A 12678-nucleotide genomic window follows, 5' to 3' on the forward strand; every position below is an offset into this window, starting at 1 on the left:
AAATACTTTCATTTCAATTAATTAATTCCAATTTTACCCTTTGTGCAAATTAAATTAGAGTTTCATTCTTATTTCAATTCCTGTCTCCCATTTTGCACCAAACAGAATACTGAGATTTATTTCAATCCCTGTCTCTTAGTCTCTGTCTCTCAGTCTTAGTCTTTCCGTCTCTGTATCTCCACCAAACGCTACCTAATTGCATGAATATATGCGATTCTTACTCTTTTCCTTTCCAAAACCTTTCATAAGACCTCCCTTGACACCCTTTAATTACAAGACTATTACAAGAAAAAATTGGGATTGAATCACCATCTTTTCAAAGAAATTTATATGAAAGCCCTTAAAGGATTCAAAGTGCCGGAAGCATATAATAATTCTTCATAAATTTTTTAAGTAAGACTTCAAAAGTCCTTGTATGGATTAAAACATCCGGGCTTATGTGGAATAAATGTCTCAGTAAATACTTATTCAAAGATGGATATAAAAATGACCGTGTATGTCCATGTGTGTTTATAAAGAGATTTGAATACAAATTTATTATTATTACAGTATATGTTGATGATTTAAACATCATCGGATCACCCAAAGAGATTCCACAAATTGTGGATTATTTAAAAAGAGAATTTAAAATGAAATATCTTGGCAAGACAAAATTTTGCCTTGATTTATAAATTGAACACTTGAAGGATGGTATATTCATCCATCAGTCAACTTATGTTGAGAAATTTTTGAAAAAATTTTATATGGACAAGGCATACCCATTGAGTACTCCAATAGTAGTGAGATCATTAGTTGTGGATAAAGATCCATTTCGACTTTGTAAAAGTAAAGAGATCCTTGGTCCTGAAGTACCTTATCTTAGTGCTATTGGTGCACTAATGTATCTCACTAACAATACAAGATCAGATATAGCATTTTCAGTAAACTTGTTATCAAGATTTAGTTCTTGTCCGACTAGAAGACATTGGAATGATGTCAAACATATATTAAGATACATTCAAGGATCTATTGATAAGGGTTTATGTAACTAATGAAACAATATTTCAATTAGTTGGATATGCAGATGCAGGTTTTCTTTCTAATTCCATAAAGGCAGGTCACAAACAGGTTATTTATTCACAAGTGGAGGAACAACTATATCTTGGCGCTCAACAAAGCAAATTATAGCTGCAGCCTCCTCAAATCATGCAGAAATATTGGCAATTCATGAAGCAACTCGAGAATGTGTTTGCTTAGGTCAATCACCCAACATGCTCAAGATATGTGTGGTTTACCGATGAAGAAAATACCTGCAGTCATATACGAAGATAACTCTACATACATACATCAACTAAAGGAGGGATACATCAAAGGAAATAAAATAAAACATATCTCACCCAAGCTCTTCTACTCTCATGATCTTCAACAAAGTGGTGATATAGACGTTCAACAAATTCATTCCAATGATAATTTAGCAGATTTGTTCACTAAAGCACTACCTACTTCAACATTTAAGAAGCTAGTATACAAGACTAGGATGCGCCAACTAAGAGATATCAAGTGATGTAATCATTAGGGGGAGTAATACGGACCATACTCTTTTCCTTAACCATGATTTTTATCGCATTGGATTTTTTCTGGTAAGGTTTTTAATGAGACAGCTTTCTAACGTATTACCACTAGGAACATCCAAGGGAGAGTGTTATAAAGATATCTGTTATGAATGTCCTAGATTGTAATTGTATTTTAAATTTCAAATAGATAGTATTAGTCAACCTAACTGAGTCAGCTAGAAGTTAGACTCTTGACTATAAATAACCCCCTTTTGGAGTTCTGTATGCACCAATCATTAATAAAGTCATCTCTTATACTCTCAATCCTCTTTTATCTTTCTTTCCTTCTTAAACTCTAATCTTTATTTTCATAATATTTTTCATAATTTAAAAAAATAATGAAAATCAAGCTTATTATTATATTGCAATTTGAGATGCATATTGACTATTGCATAATGTGAATTGTGATTTTCATTTATTTTTTTATGGTGGAAAAGGGAAAAAAAAATTTTTTTGGCTTAGATATTTTAATTCTTCTCTTATAATCCATATAAAAAGTTTTTTCATTTTCATTATAGGGTTATTTTAATTCTTCTCTTATAGTCCATATTTCATAATGCTATCAAAGAGTGATTTACAAGTTTCATGCTAATATTATCCGTTTATATTAATATATGCAGATTAACAAAGTAAAAAGCATATGTGAATGTTCATTAGCTCCTGAGGGCATTGATCTGCACTTTGAGGAAGCTTTCAGCTTATTCCATCTTGATTAGATATTTTTTTTAAGGTTTAATTATTCTGTTGAGTCTTATAGTTTTGCGAAATATTCAATTTGGTTTCTATATATTTTTTCCTTTTAATTGGGTCCCTGCACTAATTTTTTTTTTCAATTAGGTCCCTTTTGGTAGTAATTGGCTTAATTGTATAGGGATCTAACTAAAAAAAAAATTGGTACAGGAACTCAAATAAAAGGAAAAAAAGTGTAGGGACTCAATTGAAAAAAAAATTTAGTGTAGAGACCCAATTAAAAGGAAAAAAAGTATAGGGACCTAATTAAAAATTTTGCAAAACTATAGAAACCAACTAAATAATTAAACATTTTTTAATGTTAATTTGTGTGTAAAAATTGCTGCATGTTAATTTGTGTGTAAAAATTGCTGCATGTTCATTAACTACTGTCTTGCTACAAAGTCTGTAGCATACATGTAACTCTTTGATATTGTAAAAGTAAAACAATATAGTATCCTTATTAATATCATTATGTAAGATTTTTTTTTTCTTTCATTCTAAAGATAAATACCAAAAGGCTCTTTAAATTGCATTATACCAAAAGTTAACTACTCAAATTTTAATTTGTGACAGATGTTAGACCTAAATTCATCTCTGACAATAGTAAACTGAGTTGGCACATTAAGTTGATATCATATGCGAATGAAATTGATATTTTTTGTGGCAGTGACGCTTAGAATCATGCTATGGAAGAGAGGAAGAGTATCAGTTAATGAGTTTGTAGAATAAGCCATCAGCAATTTACAAAGTTGTTCAACTACTTGGCAATAAATATCTATTTGAAGCTTTGTTCTTTAGTCAAAGCTATAATATACTTCCAGTTCAAAAAGGACATGATATAATAATTGATAAAAGAAAGAATAAATGGTTTAATGGTTCATATGAATCAATAATGAAAACTTGTTTGGGCTTGACCTTTCTTTAATATAATTAGTCGCATTCTTGTTCCTCATCATCAGTAATAACTAAACAGAAAGATCAGATAACTCTTTTTAAGATTGACTTCGTTAATACATATAGCTTTCCTTATGAGTTACTTTCAACTTTTTTGTTTTTATTACAGATTCAGAAACTGCTTTTGTTTATTCAATTGCATTCACTAACAACTAATTCTACAAGACAATGGCAGCACTGAATTTATTTAACTACACGTTCTTAATAAACCTTTGTAATATCAGCTTCCGTTGTTTATACTTTATACAATAACTAGTAATTTATTTATACATATATATTGCTAGTAACTTTTAATATTATTCCAAATATGAGGACTTGCCTAGCTTACAACACAGAAGTGGTTCAAAGAATAGAAATGCTAGAGTGAAAATTAAGCTTCATCTAAATTCAAATATAATTGAACTAAAGACAAAAACATCAATTTTCAGAAAGAGCCCATAGAAAATATAGTTATTGTTTGAATCTTTTTGTTTATACTTATTGTAATTCCTGGTAGTAGAGTTAATGACATTATACAACATCAAATTGTGGAGCCTTAGAATCAAATCTAACGTAAGTCGCATCCTTGTACTATCATTAACCTAAAAAATAAAAATATTTAAGGTTACTAACAAAACCATACACATTAGTAAATGATGTACTATTTTTTTTAAGCAAAAAATAATATATTTATTGTATAACAATACGTCTTCTTATAGTTTGTCATCCAGGTTGCCACCTATATCCCACAATCATTACTGTGTTAAATAAGACGTGGTTAGCTTATACAGATAAATATTTCAAAGAGAAAAACACAAATACAGATATTCCTTACGAGACAGGAGCTTGTTCTCCTACTTCTAGCGTATCCACAAATGCAAAATCAAGTATCTGTAGCCAATATGGAGTGTTGTATTTATAAAACGAGTCATACTTGAGCATATCTTCCAGATATTTTGCCTATTTATATAGGAAAAAAATTAAAATAAAGGATGTTATTTGAAACTTTTAAAAAAAATGTCATAAAACTGAAAATGGGAAAAGTTAATTTACCAGCTTTACAATACTCGATCTCTTTCCCTCTTTTATTTGAAACAATTGGTAGGGAGTCTAGCAGAATTGTTTGATGATTGCACAAATAAAAAACAACTAGATACCAATGCATGTTGTTCTCGTTGACAGATAAAAAAATCTAATACAAACTTTCATGTATTAGAATATTATTAGATACAAAAATTTTTAAAATAAAAAGTATAGATCAGTTCATAAAGATAAATGCCATTAAACAATGAAAAAAAAATAATAAATACAATTAATCATATACCTTTTTTAGACCTTCATCAACTTTTTCCATAAATTCTTTTTTATAATGTTTCAACAAAATTTCAATTTTGGTATCACATTCAAGTATGAATTGCTGAATTTAATAGTCAAGGGCTAAGTCAGTGATACCAATTATACAATAAAATAAAATAAATAAAAACTGTAACAAACCTGAAAAAGACATGGCGTACTGAAAATATAGCTAGCAAATACTAGTGTGTTTGACATCCTATTCCTTTCTCCTGCACGGTTAGCATAGTAGCCACCAAATCCAACACTTATGTGGTAATTAATAAATTTATTAAGAATTGAAAGTATGCTAGAGATAGTAGTTTAATTATACACTTACATACCCATGCACCCATTCCTTGGGAATTAATGACTTGAAGTTGCCATGAGTTTTGCTAAACTTGTTTTTTATTGCCAATACCGAGTTAAACCCCAAAATGGTCTCTGAGATTGGCGTCATGTCCTAAAATCATCCCTAGGATTCCATTGCACCAATTACATCCCTGAGATTGACAAAAATGCACTACATTAGTCCTTGACCCATTTTTCATTAACGACGTGATGACATGGCTTGATGAGGTGGGTTGTTAGTGACACGTGTCACTCCATGGTTTGGCCACGTGTCACAATGCTATTTGGCCATATGTCAATTTGTGCCACGTGTCGCAATGGTATTCGTCCACGTGTCATCCATTATGTCATCATTTTATAGATGCACCGAATTAGTCTCTCACTTTGCATTAAGTGACTCATTTTAGTCCATAAAATTGAATGTCGTGCACCAAACTAGTCTTTTCACCAGTTTTTTCTCATTTTTTTTAAATTTAAAATTTTCAATATCTTGGATGCACTAATTTCAATTCTATTTTTTCATATATCATTTAAATACAAGTGCTTTCATAAAAATTTTTAAGATTTTAGTTTTAATTATATAATTTTTTCTATAATAATTTAACATTGATAAATTTTGTAATATATAAGTATGTTATTATAAAAAGAGAATTATATGATTGATTATACACATTTTTTCATCAAAAACATGTGTTTTTAACAAGAAATCAATGATTAAAACAAACATTTTTTTGTTCTTATGAAATACATGTTTCCATTGTGTGTAAATGGGCTAGACTGAAGTCACTTCAAGCAACCCCACTACCATCTCCGGCCTCTTCAGTCTAGACGAAAGAGGTCGGAGATGGTAGTGAGGGTGATTGAAATGCCTTCACGTCAACTCTAAGACGGTGGTTAGGAGTATTCGCAAGAGAAAAACTATTTTATAAAAGCACTTATATTTGAATAACATGTGAAAAAACAGAATTGAAATTATTGCATTCAAAGATATTGAGAATTTTGAATTTATAGAAAAAATGAGAAAAAAACTGGTGAAGGGACTAGTTTGGTGCACGACATTCAATTTCAGGGACTAAAATGAGTCATTTAATGCAAAGTGAGAGACTAATTTGGTACATCTACAATGATGACATAATGGACGACATGTGGACGGATATTGTGACACGTGGCATAAACAAACATGTGGCCAAATAGCATTATGACACGTGGCACAACTATCTATATCAGTATGCCACGTGTCACTGGTCACCACATCATCATACCATTACATGTGGCCAAACCATGAAATGACACGTGGCACTAACAGCTCATGTCATCCATCCATGTCATCACGTTGTTAATGGAAAATGGGTCAAGGACTAACGTAGTACACTTTTTGTCAATCTCAGGGACGTAATTAGTGCAATTGAAATCTCAGGGACAGTTTTAGTGCACGACGCCAATCTCAAAGACTATTTTGGGGTTTAACTCTACCAATTGCTCATCACTACAAATATGAAACACATTAATTTTGTACCATTTTTTAAGCTTTAATAGATAGATAGATAGATAATGGGATATGTAACCTTCTTTTATTTGGTACAAATACATAGGTTGTCATTTTAATATCCAGGTTATCCAAATTCATGTATGCAGAAGGCTTAAATAAAATCGGGATCCACTGCAAAAATAAAATTGCATGATTACTAAGTTATGTAACCTTAGATGATCGATGCAAATTCTTGTGATATGAAAACTTATAGATGGTCATTCAATTCTTCATTTATTGTGCTCGGCCTTTTTGTTGTTTAGGGAACGCATGCTAATAGAATATCTATTTGGTGTACTCTTTTTTAAGAGTGCCTTTTGCTCGTTGGTTTAGGATTTGTGTGAGGTCCTCAGTATAATTATTTTATTTCTTGAAAATTTGTCTTTAATGGAAACAATATTCACACCAACCGTACTCTCAGACAAATGTGGATTTCAGACAATTCTTCTCTTGGCCGCAGATACCTTCTTATCGTATACACTTGTATGCTTTGATGGTTTCTTATTTTTACCAGAGTCAGACTGATGATGTGGTGGAGACTTTAGCAGTTTAAGAATTTCATCTGTATCTTTTGGATTAGTAGATTGAAAAGGACATACGAGAGTAGGATGCCAAAAATTTGTGACAGTTGAACCTACGATAAATGATGGTAGAAATAGGTTGTATAGCGATGGATGCATGGTTGTCGGAGATTGGTTAGAATATATTATAGCAGTGTAAAAACTGTGGTACATAGAATAGAAATATTGGGGTATGTGACTATGTGAGGTATATGGTTGAAGTACGGATTATGTAATAGTTGGTTACCAATAACATTAATACTAACCTCTCTTGTGTCTCTTTTTTTCTCGCTATGTTGAGGTGGTCCAGATGATTCTCATTTACACATGTCAATCACCTAAGAATATATGTAATACAATTAGAATAATATGGTGAATATAGTTTGCTAATAACATGTTGAGCAGTGTCTTTATATATAGAATAAAATATTGTTTGCTCGTTCTTTATTTTTGAAAAATTATCTTTTAAAAAGATTTCATTATTTTATATTTATATCTGTGTGATTCATGTTGATTATAACACTAATTAGATTGTCAATAATTAGATTGAATTTATATTTAATACAGATTTACCTTAAATTGATATATAATAAGAACTCTCTTTTATTATTGTTATGTATTTTTTCTCAAACACATAATATTACAAGCTAATTACAATGGTAAAAATGCGTAGAAATAATCGGCCTGCTTCTGTTGAGGTGATAAATCACTATTTCATGGTTTATCTTGTGCTCAATTGAGTGGTTTTTATCAACTCTTTACCCATTTATTCATACTAATTGCATGCTTTATGTCTTCCTTCTTGATTTTGTGCTATGATTGAAAACATGCTTCTTTGGTCTTTATATTGCTAATATTAATCCTCTCTTATCACCATTAGATGACTTGATATGTGTGTTAAGTGATTTCAGAGATTATGAGGCAAACTCTATTTCTAACATGAAGATCCGTCAAGAACCAACTGAAATTTTAAACAAGCACGTACTAATTATTTTTTTGTTGTTCTTGTTTCATAAACTTATTCTTAATGTTCTTTTATTATTTTTTCGTAACGAGTCTATTTATTCACATTTTCGATTAAAAAAATAAGATACGAATTATGTTGCAATATTTTTTTTATTTAGAATTATAAAAAACTATCTTAAAGAAAACATGCTCGTTTTGGCCCAAGAAAAGAAAGAGGAGAGAATAGCCTTAGGGTTTAGGGTTTCGTCTCTCACTCCCCGCCATCTGACGCGGAGGAACGGAATCGGAGGGCGGTGGAATGGAGAGAGCGTGGAGTTTGGATTCGACGAAGAGGGAGCGCGTGATGGAGATGGTTATTAATGTCGGGAGAAAGTAGGAAGAGAGAATGAGAGAGGTTAGTGTGGTTGCGGCAAAGAGGACGAGGGTGAGAAGGAAGAGAAGTGTGGCAATGCCAAGTCTGGAAACGACGATGTGTCTTCATTATTGCCGTGGTGATGGTGTCTTCACTTTTTTTTAATGTTATAGTGAACACGATCCATCATTGAAGGACAAAGTGACTTTAGATTCATTAGCTAATTTTGTTGAACAATTAACTCAACTAGTCCAATCTCTTGTTCAATAGTTGGAAAATAGTGTCAGCTCCCCTTCTAAGGTGTTTAAGGTCTTTGGTTCCAATTCTAAGACTCTTAATCAACAAAGTAGTGCGTCGAATAATCCATTGTTGCTATGCTCTATTGGGAAGGCAAGGACGGATTTGTCGATTGCTTAAAAAAGAAGAAGAGACTCAGTTGCTCCAATTAATATTCCTAGATTAGAGCTACCTATTGTGAGTACTAAGTAATAAGTAGTTTAGTTTTATTATTATTTCAACAGTAACATTTTTTTATATTTAGTAAGTGCAAGTATCTTTTAGGCCAATAGCTTCGAAGGGTTTGGACAATACTGAACTTGCAATTACAACATACTTGTATGGTAATATATTGGTGGATAAGTAAGTAAACTCAATAAGAATATTATTTTTTAACGGTGTTGTGGATTTGTTTAGCTATTTTTATTTATGTTAATTTATCTTTGGCAGCTATGAGGAGGATATAGTATTTTCAGGGGTTACAGTTCGTAGAGATGTATTCAGGAGTTTGATGCCAAGCAAGCCAATTGATTCTCTTGTGCTATTCTTAGTAGCAGATATGATGAAGACAGAGTTGACCAGAGAATTAGTTTTTACCTTCAGCTTTTGTGGTAAGTATATAGGAGTGTATATTAAAATAATACTGGTATTTGTTATTGTATTGCGCATATAAACAAGTGGCAAAAAATAACGTAGATGACAGAGAAGATAAAAATGGATCCCAGCTGTTTGGAGTCTTTTATCACACATGTTTATTTGGGCAAAGTTGACTGCTTAAAAAGAGTAAGAATTGTTGCATACATCATATAACATAACATAATGCATTTATGTTTAATATACATAAAATTTGTTTTTGTATAAAAAAAGTTTGTCGTATAAAATCATATGCTTGTTATTCAAGTAAGTTTATATCATTTTTAAATTCAAATTAGCAAATATTGATATAAAATAAATTTAATAACTAAAATGACTTTCTCTTGATTAGGTGTTTATCCATGTATCTGAAGCTATTGACGAAGGTCATGAACACATGTACCTCGTAGTGATCGATCGTGTTAAAGGACAAATCATTTTGCTAGACCCATTTCTCATTGAGAAATAGTTCAAGAAAAAGAGGACAAGCTTAAAATTAGTAAATATATTTTCTGTTTTTTTGTTAATTATCTAGATATATGACTAAAAAAGAAAACAATGACATAGACATAAACATGCCATTTTTTTAGACAAAGTATTGGAAGATCGTTCATTCTACGACTTTGAGACCACTCCAAATATGATTTCTTCACAATTTAAAGAGTTCTTCAAAGTCGTAGAATAGACGGTTTTCCAATACTTCATCTAAAAAATGGCCTGTTTATGTCTATGTCAGAGTTTGCTTTTTTAGTCATATATCTAGATAATTAACAAAAAAACAGAAAATAGATTTACTAATTTCAAGGCGGTCCTCTTTCACTTGAACTGTTTCTCAATGAAAAATGGATCTAGCAAAATAATTTGTCTTTTAACACAATTGATCACTACGAAAAACCAGTGTTCATGACCTTCGTCAGTAGTTTCAGATACAGGGATAAACACCTAATCAAGAGAAAAGTAACTTTAGTTATTAAATTTATTTTATACAAATATTTGCTAATTTGAATTTAAAAATGATATAAACTTACTTGAATAACAAGCATATGATTTTGTACGACAAACTTTTTTATACGAAAACAAATTTTATGTATATTAAACATAAATGCATTATGTTATGTTATATGATGTATGCAACAATTCTTACTATTTTTAAGCAGTCAACTTTGCCCAAATAAACATATGTGATACAAGACTCCAAACAGCTGGGATCCATTTTTGTCTTCTCTGTCATCTACGTTATTTTTGTCACTTATTTATATGTGCAATACAAATAACAAATACTAGTATTATTTTAATATACACTCCTATATACTTACAGTAAAAGATGGAGGTAAAAACCAATTCTCTGGTCAACTCTTTCTTCATCATATCTGCTACTAATAATAGCACAAGAGAATCAATTGGCTTGCTTGGAATCAAACTCCTGAATACATCTCTACGAGCTGTAACACTTGAAAATACTATATCCTCCTCAGCTCATAGCTGCCAAAGATAAATTAACATAAATAAAAATAGCTAAACAAATCCACAACACCGTTAAAAAACAATATTGTTATTGAGTTTACTTATTACTTATCCACCAATAGATTACCATATAAGTATGTTGCAATTACAAGTTCAGTATCGTCCCAACCCATCGAAACTGTTGGTCTAAAAGACACTTGCACCCACTAAATATAAAAAAATGTTACTATTGAAATAATAATAATAATAATAATAATAATAATAATAATAAACTACTTATTACTTAGTACTCACAATAGGTAGCTCTAATCCAGAAACATTACTTGGAGCAAGTGAGTCTATTCTCCTTTTTTTAGCAATGGACAAATCTATCCTTCCCTTCTCAATAGAGCATAGCAATAATGGATTATTTAATGCACGACTTTGTTGATTAAGAGTCTTAGAATTGGAACCAAAGATCTTAAACACCTTAAAGGGGGAGTTGACATTATTTTTCAACCGTTGAACAAGAGATTGGACTAGTTGAGTCAACTGTTCAGCAGAATTAGTTAATGAGTCTAAAGTCACTTTGTCCTTCAATGATGGATCGTGTTCACTATAACATTAAAAAAAAGTTAATAGGATGTTAAAATAAAGATAATAACGGGATATTAATCAAATGACAAATTGAAATATACAATAAACAACTAAATCCAGAGCATAACAGATCATTCATCAAATTACAAATCCAATTTCACTGTAATTAGATATAAAAGGTATGCCCTTGTCACCCCCTTGGAATAGACCTAGGGACGTGTGCGACTGTGTGCGCAATAGGGCAGACGACTGAGGACAGGACAAATGCAAAACACAAGAACAGAGAAAATGAAGAAACCAAAGCACCACCTGACACATCCACCGTCACCACGGCAACAAGGAAGACACATCGTCATTTTCAGACTTGGCATTGCCACGCTTCTCTTCCTTCTCACCCTCGTCCTCTTCGCCGCAACCACACTAACCTCTCCCATTCTCTCTTCCTACCTTCTCCCGACATCAATAACCATCTCCATCACGTGCTCCCTCTTCGTCAAATCCAAACTCCACGCTCTCCATTCCACCGCTCTCCGATTTTGTTCCTCCGTGTCACACAGCGGGGAGTGAGAGACGAATGAGTGATGAAATCCTAAACCCTAAGGCTATTCTCTTGTCTTTCTTTTCTTCGGCCAAAAACATCACATTTTCTTTAAAATAGTCTTTTATAACTCTAAATAAAAAAATATTGCAACATAATTCATATCTTATTTTTTTAATTGAAGATGTGAATAAATAGACTCGTTACGAGAAAATAATAGAAGAACATTGAGAATAAGTTTATGAAACAAGAACAATAAAAAAATTAGTACGTACTTGATCAAAATTTCAGTTGGTTCTGACGGATCTTTATGTTAGGAATAGAACTTGCCTTAACAGAACTAGCCCAATTATTTCTACGTGTTTTTACCATTTTAATTAGCTTGTAATATTATGTGTTTGAGAAAAAATACGTAACAATGATAAAAGAGAGTTATTATTATATATCAATTTAAGGTGAATCTCTATTAAATATGAATTCAATCTAATTATTGACAATCTAATTAGTGTTATAATCAACATGAATCACACAAATTTTATTATTTATAAGTAAATCATATATTCAACCAGAATCAATATTATATGTAAAAATTACAAGTTTGAAGGCTAATATTACGTAGAGTAATAAGTTAGAATAAGTTAGAATAATAATATCTATTTGAAACATGTTATTAGCAAACTATATTCACCATATTATTCTAATTGTGTTACATATATTCTTGGGTGATTGACATGTGTAAGTGAGAATCAATTGGACCATCTCAACATAGGGAGAAAAAAAGAGACATAAGAGAGGTTAGAATTAATGTTATTGATAACCAACTCTTACATCATCCGTACTTCAAC

This window comes from Arachis ipaensis, chromosome B10 (genome assembly GCF_000816755.2).
Source record: "Arachis ipaensis cultivar K30076 chromosome B10, Araip1.1, whole genome shotgun sequence".
Classification (NCBI taxonomy): Eukaryota; Viridiplantae; Streptophyta; class Magnoliopsida; order Fabales; family Fabaceae; genus Arachis; species Arachis ipaensis.